Here is a 19,201-nt window from a genome sequence, read left to right as displayed (position 1 = left end):
AAGTCTGCTTGGAGATGGCGGGCCGAGGGTCTCCCCAAACCCTTCAGATGTAGCCTTTTCAAAGTCTGAAAATCAAGACTCCCGGGGCCTGGGAGGCAGCCGGAGGAGGGGCAGGCCAGGTATAGAGGGGACAGCCCGCAGGCTTCCATGATAGCATCTCTGGGTTTTGCTCACCCTGGTTACAGGTGGGACATGCCACTCCCTTAGTTGCTGTTGAAGAGCTCCAGGCTGAATCTGTGCCCGCAGTTGGTCGGGGCGTGGGGAGAAGCCCAAAGAGAGGCAAATATGGAGCTTCTAAGGGGTATATGGAGGTCAAAATCCTAACAAGTACCAGACCAGTGAACTAGAAAACAGGGCAAATGCTTCTTTTGCCAGTGGGGAAGGGAAGGCGAGTCTGCAGCAGGCAGAAGCGGGGACAGACAAGAGGCATCTCTGCAGAGAAGCCTGGTAGAAACTGAGGTCATGCCTGGGGAGTGGGGACGGGGCCTCACTTGGGGCTGGAAGGGCGGCCTGGGACCTGAAACCAGCCAGAATCAGGGGTAGGTGGAGGAGATGGCCAGGACAGGACAGGCTGGTCCAAGGGTGGCGGTGCTGCGCATTTGCTAAAAGAGCCGAAGAATCAGGGACAAAGGGAGGAAGGGGAAAACCAGAAGAGGCAGAGAGAGAAGAAAAAATCCTGCCCCTGCCTTCTCCTGGGAGCAGTCAGGACAGGGTTCTCCTGGAGTGTCCCCATTTCTCTGGGCACAGAGATGGTGTGGAGGGAAGCCAGTGTTTTGGGGGTAGTTCTGAGCCCTGAGCTAGGAAGCTTCAAAGAAAGTTAGGAGGAGACAAGGGCAGGCATAGGGCCCTCTGGCCAGAGACCTGAGGTGTCTGCTGGCTGGACTGGTCCTTCTCTGACCTCAGTGGGAACTCCCTACTGAGGGATTATCGACCTCTGCTCCAGCAAGCCTACTCTCAGGGCCCAGGGCTCACGTCTGAATTCCCCAAATAACTAGCCCCCTCAGGCCCTGCAGCTGGGATTTTCCATTACAGGGATCCGGTAGGTCACACCCCACTTCCGCCCTCCTCCTCCTGGGTTACAGCAGGAAGGGTGGATGGAATGGGGCAGACACCTTCTCTGCCCAGGCCCCTCAACTGACCTTGAATTTGGGCCTGGGCAGAAGAGGCAGTGGGAGGAAACAATGAGGAGAAAACAGATTCCAGTTCAAGCCCCGGTGTGTACAGGACAGAGTAAGAAGGAGCTGAAGATGTAGCAAGAAGGCTTGTGGTTAGACATCGGGGGAGTCTGTCTGATGAAGTCACAGGAAGGGTGTTCTTCAGGTGGCTAGGTCACTCAACATGGGGGCAGCTGAAGAGCAGCCTTGCCCTAGAGTGGGGTAGATGAGAGGGTGACTTGGGGTTTAGGAAGCACCTGCTCCTTGGGTCCTGGGTTATCCTCTGCACTGCTCTCTGCAGGACGCAAGGTGAGGTGGAAGAGAAAAACATCCAGATACGGGGGCAGGGGGGTGGAGGTGGGGGTGGACTTCCGGCCCTGGGCTCTCACAGTTTTCACTCCAGCACCCTCACTCCTGCTGGCACCTGCCAGTACTGCCCAGTCCTTCCAAGGCCCTGGCTCTGGTCCCTGTAGCCAGGCCCAATATCGGAAGGAACTGTGCCCTTCCTCTGCCCACACAGCCTGGTGGGGGGTCCCAGCCTCGCCCTGCATTTAGGCTCGCTTGCAGCCCCAAGGGCGCTCCTGCACACATATCTGGGGTCAGACGGGACACCCAGGGCCCATGCCTCACGTGTCATGCATCACTGACCAACCTCCCTGCCCGGGAGAGTGTGGAGGCTCTGGGAGTCTACCTCCTCCTCCTCTTCGACTCCAGCACAGCAGCCAGTGTAGACACCTAGTCCTTTGATCTGGGGTGCCTGGGTCAGGCTCCTGCTTCCTTTGAACACAGCCAGTGCTGCCAGCTTGGATCAAGGTCTTTGCAGCAAGAAGAACAAAGCAGAGAGTAAGAAACACTTGAAAGTAGGAGGTGGGAAGGCCAGGGTGACTGGGCTGGGGAGTGGGTTTGTGAGAAAGGCATAGATCAGAAAGGGGATCAGCAAAGGGCAGGGTGGGTGGTCCTGAATCACATGTTTGGTTGAGAGGATCTGGAAGGAGGGGTGTGTGTGTGTGTGTGTGTGTACATGTGTGCTCATCAGTGACTGAGGGGGACATGATTGTGTGCGATCCTGTGTGTGCAGAAGAAACCACGTGAAGGAGCCACGTCATAATTCCAGAAGAGGATGTGCAGTCAGTCTAGTGAAAATCAGTTCTTTGTGTACCAGCGTGTGAGCGCCCCGGCATGGGAGTGCGTGTGGCCGGCGGGGCACACGTGTGGAGCCCGGGTGGGCGTACGTGAGAGTCCATGGGAGAATGTGTATGTGCACGGGGAGGGGGTGCGGACGCCGCTCAGCTGCAGATGGGCTGTCAAGGTCTCCAAGAAACAGTTTTGTTTCCTAAGTGACTGGCCTCCTGGGGCCTCCAGCCCAGACTTGAAGGTTGTTTCAAGATCATGAAAGAGGGAGAGGGAGGGAGAGTGGGCGGGAAGGAAGCCCTGGGAGGCTCTATCACTGCTGCCCCTCCCGCCCTCTCCCCACCCCTCACCCCACTTCTCTGCCCCAGTCCCCAGTCCTGCCGGCTCTCCTCCTCCTCCCCCGCTGCCAGCCTGCTCTGGGCAGCCTCTCTTCCCCCCTGTCATTCCATCCGACTCTCTTTTCCATTCTTCTTCAGGGCCTGTGGTCTTGTCACCACTGCCTGGCTTCCGGGGCCTTTTGGGGGAGGCTGTCTGGGGTGACAGGATGGACAAGGAACCTGGGAAGGCCTGGGGTGGCCATGATAAGTGTCCAAGAAAGCTGTCTCTTCCTCCCTCTTCCTCTCCAGCCCTCCCTCCTCCCACTTCCTGCAGGTTGTGGGTTGGGCTCGGAGACACAGAGCTGCTGTCCAGGTCCTTCTGCTGCCTCAGTTTCCCCACTGGACCACAATGACTGTGTTGGATTCTCTGTCTCTCCCTGGATGTCAGCGTTTCTGTTTCCTTTCTGGTCTCTTCTTTTCCACATACTCAAAATGGCTTCTAAAAGCCACTTCCGCTGTCTCTCCTTGCTCCTGTCATCTTGAATTGTTCCCCCAGATTATACTTATTATCTTTTTTATTGTTAAAACCACATAATACAGAATTCAGAAAATGGAGAAGGGACAGGAGCACCCAGGACTGTCCTCCCTCTCTCTGCCCCTGCCCCACACCCACCTCCTTTTCCCTCTTTACTGCTCTCTGCACTTTGGGTATCTCAGTGTTGTGTCCTGCCTAGGTGCTCAGGTGGAGTTTGGAGGGAAGAAAAGGAAAGGACAGGGGCGCGCGTAGACCCTCCTCTCTGACACGATGGCCCAGCGCTGCTCTGCGCCTGTCTTCCTACTGTCTTACCTGCGGCCCCCACTGTGGTCTAATGTAAAGGACGCGTGCCTGCAAGTCAGGCCAGCGAGGCTGCTCCTGGTAGGACCACTCGTGTGACCTTGGACAAGAGGCCTTCTCACTCTGGCCTTGCTACTTCAACTGAATAATGAGGAACAGAGCTAGAAAATCTCTGAGGTCCCTTTGCAGCTGTAAGGATCCCCAAATTCCAGGCTACTTCCTCCTCTGCACATGGCTCAGCTCCGGTGAATGGGAGAAGTGGCTTGCGGTGATATCCTTGTGATAACTGCCAGTTGGAGACCTGGCCTCTGAAAGAGATCCAAGGGGGCAGGTACTCCTATTTGGTTTACTAGTATGACCCCCAAAAACGGGTCTGGTCCCTTTAACTCTTGGCATAGACACAAGGAAGGGTTCAGGGTTTGAGCAAAGACTACCCTGGTTTCTTACAGGAGCCCATGTGAGAGGGGGAAGGGTCTGGCTATCCTCTGGGGAGAAGGGCAGAGCTGCAGGTGAGGTTGGACCAACCTGACATCTCTTGGCTGCCCTTTGATTAGCTAACAACAGATGAGTCTGTGTCCAGAGATTCTTTGGGCTGGGAAAAACATGTTAAGTGTAATGGGGAAGATGGGGTTAATGGGCCCTGCTGAGTGTCGGGGGCAGGGGTCACAGCTGGGCCCTCTAGGGTTCCTGTTTGCCTTTGATTCCATCTGGGCAGGGAGGGAGCGGCCCCCAGCCCCCTGAGGCAGGTTTGCTTTGGCCCAAGATCTGACCCAGCCACCGGCCTGGAGCACCCCACCCCCCCTGTTTCCCCATCAAGAGGCAGCCTGGCTCCCCCCAGCCTCCTCCTTTCTACCTCCTTCTTCCCTTACCAGGCCTCTCCACTTGGCCCAGGATACAGCTTTGTTGTCTGCCTGTCCCCTTTGGCATTCCGGACGCCTGGCTAGGACAGGATGCCCTGCAAACATCCGGCACACGGCTGCAGCCTGGCTCCCACACGACGCGCTCTCCTCCGGACCTCGGGGAGTTGGTCTCCTCTGTGCCTCAGTTTCTGTGCAGGCCCAGGATCCTTTCATTCTTGTGCTCCTGTCTGGATGTTGTCAGCACTGCCACTTGGGGAACTCAAACGACCCCACTGATGACTCAGTCCTCAGTGCACGCTCACAGTCAGTCCACCTCATCCTTCAGACATTTTCCCAGCAATTCTGGAGCACTTACTATGTGCCAGGTTCTGTGCAAGATGCTGGAGAGACTTACGATCGAGGCAAACAAAGTTCCCACCCGCATGGTTCCTTTGTCAGAATCTCATGCCTTTTAGCCACCAAATCCTTTCATCCCATCCCTTGACCTGATCTCCCCAAGGCCGGCTCTGAGCCCTCAGGGATGACTCATTTCCTTAAGCTCCCCCCACTTCTTTACCCGCATTTCTGCTGAGCCAGATTGGGGTTGGGGGTGGCACTGGGCTCTGCCTCCTACCTGGGCAATTCTCCCATCCCAAAGATGTAGGAGCAAACATTGGGCCATGAAGTCCTAGACATCACTCTGGGCTAGACCAGAAGGAGGGCAGAGGCTTGCCAGATAGGACTCCCTCCACCATGAACTAGCTGTGTGAACCTGAACGAGTCCTTCACCTCCCATCAGTAAAGTGAAGGGGTTGACTGGGTAGGGGTTCTCACCCCTAGCTGGATATTGATGTCTCATGCCTGGGCCTCACCCCAGGGGTCACGCTGAGGTGGGACCCAGCCATCATTATCCTTTAAAATCTCCCAGATGATTCGATGTGCAGGCAGGGTTGGAACCAATTGTCTCTAAGATCTCTGGCTCAGAGCTAAGGGTTAGTGAGGCAGCATGCTAAGTGCTTTCGCCCTTTCCATGAGTTACTTAATTTAGTTCTCATAGTAACTCTATTTTATAGATGGGGAGACACGAAAATCCTAAGACACTTCCCCAAGAAGGGGAGCTGGGATTCAGACCCAGGCAGTTTGGTTCCAGAACCTGCACATATAACTTCTGTGTTACAAGGACGCAGAGAAGGATCCACTCCAGGTTCCCATCACCAGGAGCACGTGTGCAGAAACCTCCAGGCTGCACTGGTGATAGTTTGGGGTGGGTGGGGTGCCCCAGAAGATACAGGGAAGGAACAGTACAGCAGGCTGCTGGTTGCACACTGCTGCTTTTTGCGGGGGATGGGAGCTCAGAAGGGGGAGGTGGTTCTCAGCCGGAAGAAATAGGAGGCCTGCAGGGAGGAGGTGGCATTCTAGTTGGGTCTTGACAGATAGGTAGGATCTGGCTCAGAGAATCAAAGAGAGCATGTTTCAGGTAGAGGAAATAATGTGGGCACAAGCATGGAGGCCTGGAGCACCAATACTGGGAATGGGTGTGGGAGCCATTTCGTGGGGGACCTTGAACACCGGACTAAGCGCCATTCTATCCAGTGTTTCCTCAGAGGCTCTGATGATAATAATCAACTGGGGTGTTTGTTACAATACAGGCAAGCAGGCACATCTCTTAGAAATTCTGATCCAGAAGGGCAGGGGTGGGGAGTGGGAATCTGTATTTTCACCACCAAGCAAGTTTGAGAAATATTGTTACAAGCAATATGGAGCCATTTCGAATGTGTGAGTAAGGCTGTCGGAAGGTTCACTGCTGGCGGTGGGGTGTGTACATGGACGCGGGTGTAGACTGGAGTGGGGAGACAAGTAGGGGTTGTGGCAATAATGTAGCCAAGAGGTGGTGAGGGTCTGGAGCAAGATAGCGGCAGTGACCAGGAGAAAGGGACTTTGGGAGGTAGAATTTCAGATTTGGCAGCTGATTGTATGACAGAACGAGGCAGGAAGGAGCTGGAGTTGAGGTGGATGTTGGTGAGGAGTTAACTAAAATGAGGGTATGAGAAAAGGAGATTGTGTTGAGGAGAAGATGCATGTTTGCCCTGAGGCATATCAAGTTTGAGATGCTACTGGCAGGGTTTCCAGGTGAAAATGCCCAGTGGGTGATGAAATGGGGACTGGAGTTTGGGAGAGAGGAGGGGCTGCGGAAGTCACTGCATAGAGATGACCCCTGAGCCAGGAGAGCGGAGGAGAGTGTCCAGGGCCTTGGACAGCACCTCGGGTGACACCCAGCGTAGAGATGGGGAAGCTGACAAGCCAGTGAGATGGGGGAACTAGACCAAGTCAGAGGCCTGGAGACTGAGAGCGGAAAAGGGACAAGAAACTAACAGCTTCAGAAACTAACAGGAGACCAAGGGGAAATAGCCGCTCACTTTTCTGGAAACTCAGAAGTTGCTGGTGTGGTCTCTGAGGAAACCATTTCCACAGAGGGTAGAGTTTGGAAATAAAATCATGAAGGGTTAAGGAGTGGGTGGTGAGGAAGCCAAAGCAGGGGTGGAGGTTACCCTTTTCCGAGAGGATCACAGGAAGTGGAAGGAAAAGGACAATGGGAAACACAGAGCCGACGGGTGGGAACCGGGAGACCAACACGGTTCACTTAGAAGAATCTCCCTGCTTCTCGTTTGCCGCAGGTCCCGCTCCTCTGTGTGCCCCAGCTTTGATCAGAATAAGGTACCATGATGCCTACATTCTCATTTTATCTTCATTAATGATCCTCAAAAAACAATGAGGTCAAGACCATACGGATCCTCATATGATAGACGGTGAAACCAAGGCTAGAGAAAGTCAGTAACGGGATGGAGGCCACACAGATGGGAGATCCACGTGCATTCAAACCTGTGCTGTCTGGTCTGGAATCTCAGCCCCGAAGTGCTTGACATAGCTGTCAACACAGAATTTTTTCTTTTTTTTCCTTTGCATGCTTTTTTTTTGAAGTATAGTCAGTTTACAATGTTGTATCAACTTCTGGTGTACAGCATCATGTTTCAGTCATACATGTACATACATATATTCATTTTCATGTTCTTTTTCATTAGGTTAGTACAAGACATTGAATATAGTTCCCTGTGCTGTACAGTAGAAACTTGTTGTTTATCTAGTTTATATATAGTACCATCTGCAAATCTCAAGCTCCCAATTTATCCCTTCCCATCCTCTTCCCCCCCTGGTAACCATAAGTTTAGAACATAGAATTTTTATTTCATATGCCTGAACTCCTGAAGGGAACCTGCTTCACCCCTAAACTGGGGGCTTTGTTCTGTTCGGTCACCTTTCCCTGGGGTCGTCTAGCTCAGAGGCTGGCATCCTCAGCTCTGGTGCTCGGTGCCTCAGTGCCCCCTGGAGCAGGCGATCCTGCTCACCCAGATTCCCATCACCCTGTCCTGCCAGCTGGCTGGACCGCACCCTGGCCACTCCCCTTCAGACACCTGCTCCTTCTCAGGATGGTGGTTTGCCCTCCACAGAGGCAGCGTGGCAACGTGGTCAGGGACTGCGGCAGAGTCAGAATCCTGCATGAAAAATTCTAGATCTACAAAATGTTAGCTTCTCTGAGCCTGTTTCCTTATCAGCTCTAACTCAGAGGGTTATTTTGAGAATTCCAATGTTCAGTGCGTGTTCGTGACTATTTTCTGCCCTTGCTTTTCCAAATCCTGGTCTTGGGACTACAGTTTTTTCCTTAGCCGAATCCTTTCCTCCCCGGAAGACAGCGCTCGGCCCTTCCCAAGCTGCCCAGAAAACAGGCTTGGGTTGTTTCCTGAGGGGTGGAAGGTTCAGGCTCTGAATTAGGAGAGAAGCTTTCTGTCAGCTGTGGCTGGACGTGACCAGTGTAAGATGAGAGGGAGGCGGAGGCGATCAGTCCACCGGAGAGAAGGGACCCAGTTTCCCTCTCTCTCTCTCACCCACTGGCTCCCTCGCTTGTCCAATTACTTGGCACATGTCTGTGGTGCTTCTCCTCCTTGCTAGGCGCTGTGCTAGGCATGGGGGCAGAGCCAAGTAGAGCCAACACTGGCCTTGAGAAGCTCACAGCCAGGATGGAGAGGCAGCTATAAACAAGCCCCGGAATGACAATGCAGAGTGGAAACCGCCATCAAAGGGCTGAGGACAGGGTGCCTGTGGGAGCCGGGTTGGGGGAGGGGGGCAGAGGGAGGGCCCACTCCCTCCCATGGCGAGCTCCTTCACCCTCACCGTCCCATCTGTTTCTTTTGTTTGTGTACTCTTTATTTCTGGCTTTGTTTTTCCTCCCCTTTCCCTTGGAAAAATTCCACTCTTGTTTCAGTTGGACTAAGGGAAGGAGGACTTGCTCACTCTTCGGCCAGGAGAGCCAAGGGATGCAAGGTTCCTGGAGAGCCCAGGTGTAGACAGTGGGGAGCCCGGGAAGAGCACATGGCACCAGGGCAGGGACTGGCTGGTGTCAAGCCAGGGCTGAGATGGCTGAGTAGCTGTGTGCTCCCATCCCTTCTTCCCAGACTTCTCTGCAATCCCTCTGTCCTCTGTCCTGATTGGAGGGGAGAGGAAGGCCCCCTCCACCTCAGGGAGCCCTGTGAACCCCTCTTTCATTCCTCTTTCTCCACCTAAGGCTGGGACCCCAGAGATAGACGTGAGCCTTCGCTATCATCCGCAGCTCTGGAGGGCTCTGTGTGTGTGTGCGCGCATGCCAAAATCTCCCTTGTCCCCTTTTCTTGATGCTCCCCCATACCACACACACACACGCACGCACGCACACACGCACGCACGCCTCTCTCACTGATTCTTCTTTTCTTGAGCTTTGGCACTGTGTTCACTCATTGAACAAAAATTTATTGAACACCCACTGTGTGCCAGAGCTGTAGATACACTGGTGGAAAAAGACCATTATTTCAAAAAATTGCATAGGCACCAGTTGTGCGTGTGCACGCGTGGGTGTGTGCGTGCATGTGCGCACATGCATATGTAAGTGTGTGGGGGTTAGGGAAGCAGGAGGAAGAAGAACGTTAGGAGCTTCAGTTCAGGAGTCGAAGGGTTTGTGTTTGAATGCAGGTGCTACCTTTGCTGACCTGGCGACCTTGGGTAAGTGATATAACCTCTCTGGGCCTCCTGTTCCTGTCTGCAAAACAAGGCACGAAGGTGCTCACATGGTGGGGCTGTTTGTAAGGGTGGAGTGAGTGAGGGTGGGCGTGCAGGGCGCACAGCAGGTGTTTAGTAAGTGTTAGCAGTTACTGATGCCTCCTCCTCACTGTGCTCAGAGCTGGGTGTGGACAAACTTGCGCATGACCTGTTCTCAAAATCTGTCTCTGCTCACTGACTCAGAGACAGCCACCTGGTGCTAACCACCTCCTGCCCCGGAGGCTCCTCTACAACATGCAGCCCACAAACCTCCGTCTAGCCAGACCGCTGCCGTCTTCTGCCCTTGGTGGGCCCCCTCCCCCACCCCAGCTGCTCTGGTTGGGGAAGAAGTGATATCACACAGTGGGGGTTGCCTCAGCCCCGTCCCACCCTCCAGACATATGCCTGCACCATCAGCTCCGTCTTAGCTGGCTGGGAGTGGAGGAGAGGGACAGGGGAGCGGGGGAGCATCTGAGGTGGAGCCCAGGCACCCGGCCCCAAGGGACTGGGGAACAAGGGACTTGTCAGGGGAGGGAGGATGAGGGGATTCCAGCGGAGCGGGATCCATCCGTGGCATTCCGGAGGGGGCGGCAGCTGGCACTGAGCCTGGCTTTAGAAATGGCAGGACCTCCGTGGGAGTCAGGGCTGGGCCAGCAGTGGCATTGCGGCTCCTCTGTCCTTGAACTGCTGTGCCGCCCCCTTGGCAGAGGGTTTGAAACTTGGGAAAAAGTGTGGGCTCAGCCAGGGCAAGAAGAGCGTTCAAGGAGGAGATACACACAGAGTCCACTATAAGGATGCAGATGCCTGGCTGGGGAGGCAGGAGGAGAGGGTCTGGCGTGAATGTGCACGTGGCTGTGGAAGATGGCTTTGCAGTTCAGTGAGTGTGAGGAGTGTGCATGCTGTCTGTGTATTTATCTTGTGTGCTCCCGGGTCCCCCTGTGTGCATCTGTTTCGGTAAGTCTCTGTGTGCGCTGGGTGTCAGGGTGAAGGTAGGGTTTTGCTCTGCCTCCTTCTTGTCTCTCTACTTGAGCCTCTCAGCAAGTCAGCAGAGAGAATTTGCCCTTCGGGGAGGGTGGGAAAATTTGGCTCAGGGGGCAGTGTGGGTCAAGGCTTTGTAAACACACACAAATCACAGGACATTCTTGTGTGCGATCTTTAAGCACCCATCCAGCTGGGATTAATACACATTTAAGAGAAAGAAAGCTGAGGACTATGTGTGTCTGTGACATTCCTCTATGTCTAATGTCTGGTGGGTATGCGTGCTGGTTAGTCGGATGTGTTTGTAACTCTGTCCCCAGAGCACTATCCATGTCAACAGCGGGGTGTGTGTTTGTGCCTGCAGGTCCGTGTTTGCCTTTTAGAAGCCACGTAACGGATTAGACGCACTGGCTCCTCACACTCAGACAATCCGAGGTTCAAATCCAAGTTTGGACAGTAACTAATGCGTTAACCTTGGACACACTCCTAAACTTCCGTGAGCCTTGGTCTCCTTGTGGGGATAATAATAGCAACAACCTCACAAGGTCTGGGAGGATTACATGAGATCATGTTACACACCCGGCACAGATCAGAATGTGTTTAAAGTCCCGGCTTTGAATGTGCCTCCCCAAGAACTCTCTCGCCACGGTTGTGACTAATGTGTGACATCTCCGCCAGATTGCACCCTGCTTTAGGGCAGAGCATGAGTCTTAATTATCTTTAACAATACTCAGGACACCTCAGTGCCACCTCCGTGCCTTGTCCACGTGTCATCTTGAGGGGGAATGAAACATAGGCCTGGTGTCTGATGTGTGCCCACACCTGGTGGTCCGTTGAGGGCGAGTGAGAAGCTGGTGACGGCAGCATGAGACCGCCTCTTATGATCATGACTGCCCCCCTCAACTATGTCTCTCTGCATCCCCAGGCTCCCTCCCTCATGGCTCAGGCTGGCCTGAGACCCATGGAAAGGCTGCCTTCCTCCTTTCTCTGTTTATCCCACTGCAGGCATCACAGCCTGGGTGGGGGGTAAGCCTGACTTTTTTTTTATGGGCCAGACGGGGAGCATGCAGAAGTGCTCTCTAGTCCCTTAGGTACATTCTTCCTCTGCAGCACATGCGTGTGCTATGGGTCTGTGCATCGCTCTCTTGCAGGGGGAGCGGTGTGTGACGTCTTTCTGTATGAAGCTCCCCTATGTTATTGCGGGCACATGTGTGTGTCTGTATGTGTGTGACGCGTCTCTGCCTGAGGTTTGCTCTCCTCCCCCAGTTTTCCCAGTTACATAAGCAGCTGAAGGGTGACTCAGGCCTGGCCTATGGGCTCCCCCTGCTGGCGGCCTCCAGAACTCACAGCCTGGGGAGCGGCTGGTGGAAGAAGCTGGTCTCCCAGGGCCTCGGTTCCCACTGGAGACGCCAGCCTGCCCTCAGCTCCCTCCCAGCCGTAAGCCCTAGAGTGCTCTCAGCAACTGAGTGTCCCTCTCATAGCACTCATTCTGGGGGGTTGGCTCTTACTTGCTTATGGTACATCTCCCTGGCATGACTGTATCTTCCCTGAAGGAAACATGTAAGCCTGTTTACCAAGGCATCTCCAGTGCCCAGCATGAAGCATGGCAAAATCGGAATTCGTTAAATGAAAAGTTTCTAGGGTGGAGAGGCTTAGAAAGAGAGAGAGTGGGGTGTGGGAAGATTTTGGGCTTTGGGGACAGACAGGCCTCAGCTCATCATACCTCAGCCACTTAAAAGCTGTGTGGCCTTGGGCAAAATGCTTAACCCCTCTGAACCTCTCAAGTTTCTCATCTGTTAAATGATACCATCTGGCACAGTATGCTGGAAAGACTAGAAGTAATATCCAAAAGGGCCTTATTGTGCAGGCATCTGTGGAAATGAACAAAGGAGAATGGAGTCAGGAAGCGCTGAAGGGAGGGCTCTCATGTGCATACCACTCAGCATAGCTTGCAGATCCCAGCAGGAAGAAGGAAGGTTTCCTTCTGACCAAGCAGCACCAAGCTGCCCACTGCTTGTGAAGGAGGATTAATAAAATGGCCACACTTAGGCTAACAGATTGCTTATTCTTATGCTTGCTTTTAAAACAGTCAACTAACCTGACTGACCAGTTGCTACTCACAGCTCCAGGCCTGTTGTTAAAATAAAGCTATTAATTTTACTGTTTCTGCTTTATTCCAGTAATCTAAAGTAATAATCATGCTTGGTTTCTAAGTCATTCTCCAGGGAGAAGGGTGATGGAACTGTAACCTTACAAAATAGACTAAATACAAGAAGACCACGCCTTGGGTGCTCATGACATAAAGAGACTGAAAGAGTGAGAACCACTAGCCTCTATAGTACTGGTCACCTGGAGACACCAGGATGCCACTTGATGAGAAGAAAATAATTCTGTTGATTGTTCTCGATGTTTTATTGTTTGAGCTATGACTATATAATCACTCTACCCCATCCCCAAGGTGGGCTTACAGTGTTGAAGGCACTAGCCTGCTGTGAGTCCCCTTTGCCCGGCAAAGCAATAAAACTGCCTCTTTTCTTCTATGCTCTAAGACCCTGCCTCTGGTTTCAGTTTGGCTTGTCTGAGGCTGATCTTTTGGCAACACTTGGAGCCAAAAAAACAAAACAAAACAAAAATAAAAAAACCCAAAACTGCCACAGCCGCCTCTGCTATTCCCAGGCAAGCTCATTTTGGTTAGCTTAAGACTTTGTTGTTTCTTTTTTTTTTTTTTCTTGTTTCATTTTTAAGGTCCACATTTCACGGTGACCTGAAGAGACCCGAGGAGATGAATCCTGGAGAAACGAAGGTCCCCCTGCAACCACATACTCTGCTTCCATGAGTTGTCTTCTTCCTGAGAGGAGTTTTTAAGCTTCCTCTGGGATTCAAGCTCCCTCTTTTTGGTCGAGCTCTCTGACTTTATTCGGGATCTGTTTTCTTGAAGGCGTCATCCTTTTGGTGAATAGCTGTTTGTTTTTCTGAACTTCTCAGTTAAGATTACGGGACCCCAATCTTCTAAACATTCAAAGGGTGGCCTTTCCTCTGGGACCCCGGCCTGTTTTCTGTATAAAAACTATGATCTCTCCTCATATGCATTTTTAACTAAATGTACTGACCTAACCAAAGATAATTTAGAGCTTCAGTGGCCATTATGGGAGGCTAAACTTGAGGACCATGGCTCTAAAATATGACAAATGGAATGGGATGCTTATTTCAATTGACATCTTGAGGCTTCACAAAATAACACTTCCAAATTGACCCAGGTGAATAAACTATTAAACGAAGATAAAAAGACATTGGAAGCCTCTTCCTCTCCTGCACGTGCCCCACCTCCTCTGTACCTGCCTCGTCCTCATTCCAACCCTCTCAATGAATTTCCCTTTTCCTCCAAACCTCCCCCTACTTCCTTCTCATCTGAACGTCTTAGAACCTGCTTCTTTAAAATCAGACCCTCTGAAGATCCTCCTGCTAAGCCGCTTATTTCTCACGTCCCCAAGAGTAAGGTTGAACTACAAGCTATTGTCAAAAGTTTTCCTAGAGTTACTGCAGATCCTCATAGATTTTGCATAAGCATTTAATACCGTCATCCTGAGTTACCAACCAGGTTTCTCAAATTTATACCAGCTAGTTCACATGCTGGTTGGCAAAGACCAAGCTAAATGAAAACAGATAATTGGGATAATCCTGAAAAATCTCTAGAACTGCAAATGAGAGACCTACCCCCTGCCTTGCTATAGAATCAGTCTCAGCAATCTCTAAGGGACGTCACCCAGCAGTCCCCAAACCTGCTGACCGGAGTAAGATTCAGGCTCTCATTCAGAAACCCACTGAACCTTGTGCAAGACTATTACAGTCGACTCCAAATTGTTTCTGAGATTCCTGGTCTCCCTCTGGATATCCACTCGGGTAGCCTTCAACTCTGTGTTCATCAGTAGGCTAAACCTTTCTCTTTTGGTTGAGAATCAGAATAGAATGGGAAACTATGCCCATTCCAGACTTAGTTAATTTGGCAAGCCAATTAGCCTGCACCATAAATGATCACTAAACTCCTTAATCTCCAGCTTCAACAGATGGAGGCCTTTAAGCAAAATCCTCCCAGTCTGTCATTATTATAAGAAGCCAGGACTTTGGAGAAAAGATCGCTATAAACTAAATGCTCCAGGAGTCTTCAGTCACCCAACCAGTTTTTCCAATGTCCTCCCACTCCCCAGTGATGGGACTCGAGTAACCACAGAGGCTTCCCTCAACCCTCCTCCAGATTGGGAATAAGTTTCTACTGGAGCTACTATTGAACAACCCCTGCCTCAGAGCACTAAAATGATTCGAATGACAGAGGTCCCTCAATAAACCTCAACAAGTCAAGAAAAATACATTGAATCAAAAATGCCAAGTGCTCTTTTAACAGGAGTGAACAAGGCATATCCTTATGACCAGACTGGTGATGACAAAGTGAGAGAGCAGGTTGACACGCTGTTTAAGGTGTTGCATATTGTGAATTTTAACACCAGTGTGCAGGCTTTAATGTTGCTTTTCCAAGTAATGAAGTCTCAGATGATATCAGACCAATATTATGCAGCATTACAGAAGATGTTGGATCCAGGGTTGATCCTTATTCCTGAATAGAATGCAGGAAAATCTGTCCTTACTGCTCCTGGGCACTTTGAATTGCCTGATGGACCATTTGAATTTTGGCAAATGGATTTTGTACAGCTACCCCCATCTCATGGGCATAAATAAGTCTTGGTAATGATTTACATGTATTTTTTTTAATTGGACTGAAGCTTTTTCATGTAGACAGGCTACTGCCTCCTCTGTGGCTAAGATCCTATTGGAAAAGATCACCCTACCTGAGGAACTCTCCACTCCCCCCACCCCCAATTAGAGGTAGGGGAACCCACTATACTGGTCAAGTGCTGTAAGAAGTCTGTGCTGTTTGGCCAGTTCTACAACATTTTCACTTCACTTATCATCCTCAGTCTTCAGGACTAGTTGAATATAAAAATGGCATCATCAAAATCCAATAGGCAAAATTTGTAGAGACCCTTCAAATACCCTGACCAAAAGCATTGCCATTGGTCCTTCTGAACCTTACAGCCACTTCCTTCAGAATCCACAAACTATACTTAACCATATATTAGAATAGTCTTTCCATGGCATGCTTCCAGGACATGAAGACCTCAAGCATCACACCTTACAACCTGGAGATTTCATCTATTGGAAAAGACATCCCCAGAAAGACTCTCTTCAACCCCATTGGAAAGGCCAGTATTAGGTACTGTCAACCAAGCCTTGTGCCACTAAACTCCAAGGAATAAGTTTCTCATTCTATCCTTGGATCCATGTGTCACATCTAAAGACAGAACCAAACCCTGATTGGACCTGCACTCCAACTGGTGACCTAAAAGTAAAGATTTCCAAGAATTGAAGCAGACAACAGCTGAAGGAACAGCTTTTCCAAGATGACTAGACCAAGCCTGTATATCTTTTCCCCACTATTACTTCTTGCCGTATCTTCTCCCTTTCTTTATTAGAAAGACAATGCTCTTATCCATATTTCCCAATCCACTGCGAAAGGGAAAAACCTCTCTGATTGTTGGATTTGTCACCAGAAACCCTGATATGTTCATGACAGTGATGACCCTCTAGTATTACCTTAAGTCTGCATGCTATAACAAAATTACCCCCCTCTTTGCAGCCTTCAGAGGAAAAGTCCACAGAACAGTATGGTTTCTCTCTAAATATTCCCCAAATACCACTGACTCTTGGCTCAAAAGGATTGACAGTTAACGGCACTATCAATAATCGTCTTAAGTGCACCACCTGGTTTTAGCCTTGTTTGTGGCGAATGGAACTCTCAATGGGCCTATGAATGTATGGACAGCTGGTGAATGAGAGGTTAATGTTTACTAGGATATTTAACCATCCTCATTAATATCTATAATAAATCTGAAGCCTCCCATTGATCGTCCCCATTAAACCTTCATAAACATCTTAAACAGGAACTACCTGAGGCATACGTGACTCCAGGCTTGCCATCGTAGCGAGAGCCTTTCCCCTTTGGGTCAGAGTAAGTGCCAATGAGCATATGATCATAAATATCTCCCTAACATTAGGAGAGCTATCCAATTCTGCAGCCCAGCAATGGCCTCTTGACTCCATGGCTAAAGCAGTCGGAGACAATCAATACTCTTGATTCTGAACAAGGAGGCATTCACAAATGCCACCTGTTGCACATGGATAAATGCCTCTGGAGGAATAGAAACTCAATTACACAAGATCAGGGAATAAACGCACTTGGCTATTTGTTCAGTTAGCTACCCTCAGATCAAGGGTTATGATTTAGAACCACAATACAAACTGAATTTGTCATATTAGTTTTAATCCTGCTTTGCATAATTTTTAAAAATTGCACCTGTTGCCTGTCCAATTTTTGCAGAATTGATACACCAAACAGAATGTTGACTCAACACTTTGAAATAATCTTAAGAGTGACAATGCTTAAGAGTTTCTCCTTTCTATTTTCCTTGTCACTCAAATATGTCCTCAAATGGTTTCACTATCACTTTCCCTCCGATATGGAACATGATATCCAGGAAAAGTCCATCCTGGCAGCAGGGACAAAACATAATTCCACTGAAATTAGGTAACCTGACTCTTGATCAGTGATGTTTTCAAGGAAAGGTTTTTGATCTAAAGGGGGAAATGTGAACAAGAACAAAAGAAATCTAAATCAAAATGGAGTAAGGAAGCCATGAAGGGAGGGCTCTCATGAGCATATCACTCACCACAGCTTACAGATCTCAGCAAGAAGAAAGGTTTCCTTCTGACTCAGCAGCAAGCTGCTCACCACTAAAAAGAAAACTGCCACAGCCCTTCCCTGTTTCCTCTAAAATGTAATAAAAGCTGACTTTTTTGTCTGCTCTGACTTGCCTATGGTTCACCATAGTTTGCTTCTCTTGAATTGTAATTCCTCTGCTGTTCCCAAGTAAACTCATTTTGGCTAGCTTAAGATCTTGTTATTTTATGACACCTGCACCCCAATGTTCATAGCATTACTGTTTACAATAGCCAAGACATGGAAACAGCCTAAATGTCCATCAACAGGTGACTGGATAAAGAAGATGTGTATATTTATACAATGGAATACTCTTCAGCCATAAAAACCAACAACATAATGCCATTTGCAGCAATATGGTTGTTCCTGGAGAATGGCATTCTAAGTGAAGTAAGCCAGAAAGAGAAAGAAAAATACCATATGAGATCGCTCATATGTGGAATCTAAAAAAAAAAAAAAAAAACCACACAAACATAAATACAAAACAGAAACAGACTCATAGACATAGAGTACAAACCTGTGGTTGCCAAGGGGGCGGGGGGTGGGAAGGGACAGACTGGAATTTCAAAATGTAGAACAGATAAACAAGATTATACTGTATAGCACAGGGAAATATATACAAGATCTTGTGGTAGCTCACAGCAAAAAAAAAAAAATGTAGCAATGAATATCTGTATGTTCATGTATAACTGAAAAATTGTGCTCTACGCTAGAATTTGACACAACATTGTAAAATGACTATAACTCAACAAAAAAAGTTAAAAAAAAGACCTTGTTATTTTATTTTTAAGGTCAACATGTCTGATAAATGGCATCTATGATGATGATTGACAACATCTCTCATCTCTCAAGCATCAGGAAGGCATTATGTCCACTCTACTTCCAAATAAAGGGAGAGTGGCTTTCTTCCAAAAACTTCCCTATACCTTTCAGTTTTCACATAGCTCAGTCTGACCTGTGGATGGATTTAGGTGAAATGAATCTGGAGAAATCAGGCTGTGGATACAACAAAGTAGGAGGGAAAAGGCATCTTGCTGTCCTGTTCCAGAGCCAGTCTTGGAAGTATTGGGCTGTATCTCTGATTCTCTCAAGGGTCCCCAGAATTCCACCTCAGAATTTCTCCAGTCTGTCCAGGGTTCCTGAATGTGGCCTCTGCTGAGCACCTCCTCTGATCTAGGCACTGTGCCAGGCTCTGGGATGAGAGTCAAGGAAAGTCTGGTCTGGCCTGTGCCACTTCCCCTCTCTGGGCCTCCATTTCTTCTTCTGTGAAAAGGAGTGAGGAGTTAGTGGGTTGCGGGGTTTGGGGGATGAGAGGGGACAGATGGCAGTTTGAGGGTGAAGGTGCTAGATGATCTTTGGGTCCCCCCCATGGATGGCCACCGTGACAGCCTTAGCTTTGCAGCCTGGCTGTCCCTTTCCCGGTTCTGGCCACTCTTCCTGCCCCTCCTCACTCCCCACCTTCTCCTTAGTTGAGGAAGAGACAGAGCCTAGGAAAGATGCCTTTTCCATTCTCCCACCTCCAGGGCAGGCCTCACATCTCCCAGTGCAGAGTGTTGTCCATTTCTCCTCACTGGAACTAGGGACTTCAGCACCTAAACCCCAGGCTCACTCTCTCCTTAGGTCTGAGTTAAACCTCTTAGCAAGCAGTTTAAATAATTCAAAACCGCCTCCCCACTGCCCCCCATCTCCTATTTACTGTTATCTTGTGCCATGCACCTCTGTAAGTTATCTCAATTAAGGTCACAAAAACTCTTTGGTGTGGGTGTCATCCACCTCTATTTGCCAACGAGAAAACAGGTTGGAGGAGGTTAAGCAACTTGACCAGGATCACCAACCAGGAAATGACGGTACCCAGACGGCCTAAGCTTCTCACCCACTTCTGGTACTACCCCGAGGCGGTGGCAAACAGGTCTCTAGTAACCTTGCGCAGCCCTGAAGCATCCTTCAGCCTAGATCCTCCTAGTTCCGTAACTCCTAGGTCCTGCCCTTCCCCA

The sequence above is a fragment of the Camelus dromedarius genome, chromosome 23 (assembly GCF_036321535.1).
Source record: "Camelus dromedarius isolate mCamDro1 chromosome 23, mCamDro1.pat, whole genome shotgun sequence".
Lineage (NCBI taxonomy): Eukaryota > Metazoa > Chordata > Mammalia > Artiodactyla > Camelidae > Camelus > Camelus dromedarius.
This window is presented reverse-complemented; position numbering follows the sequence as displayed.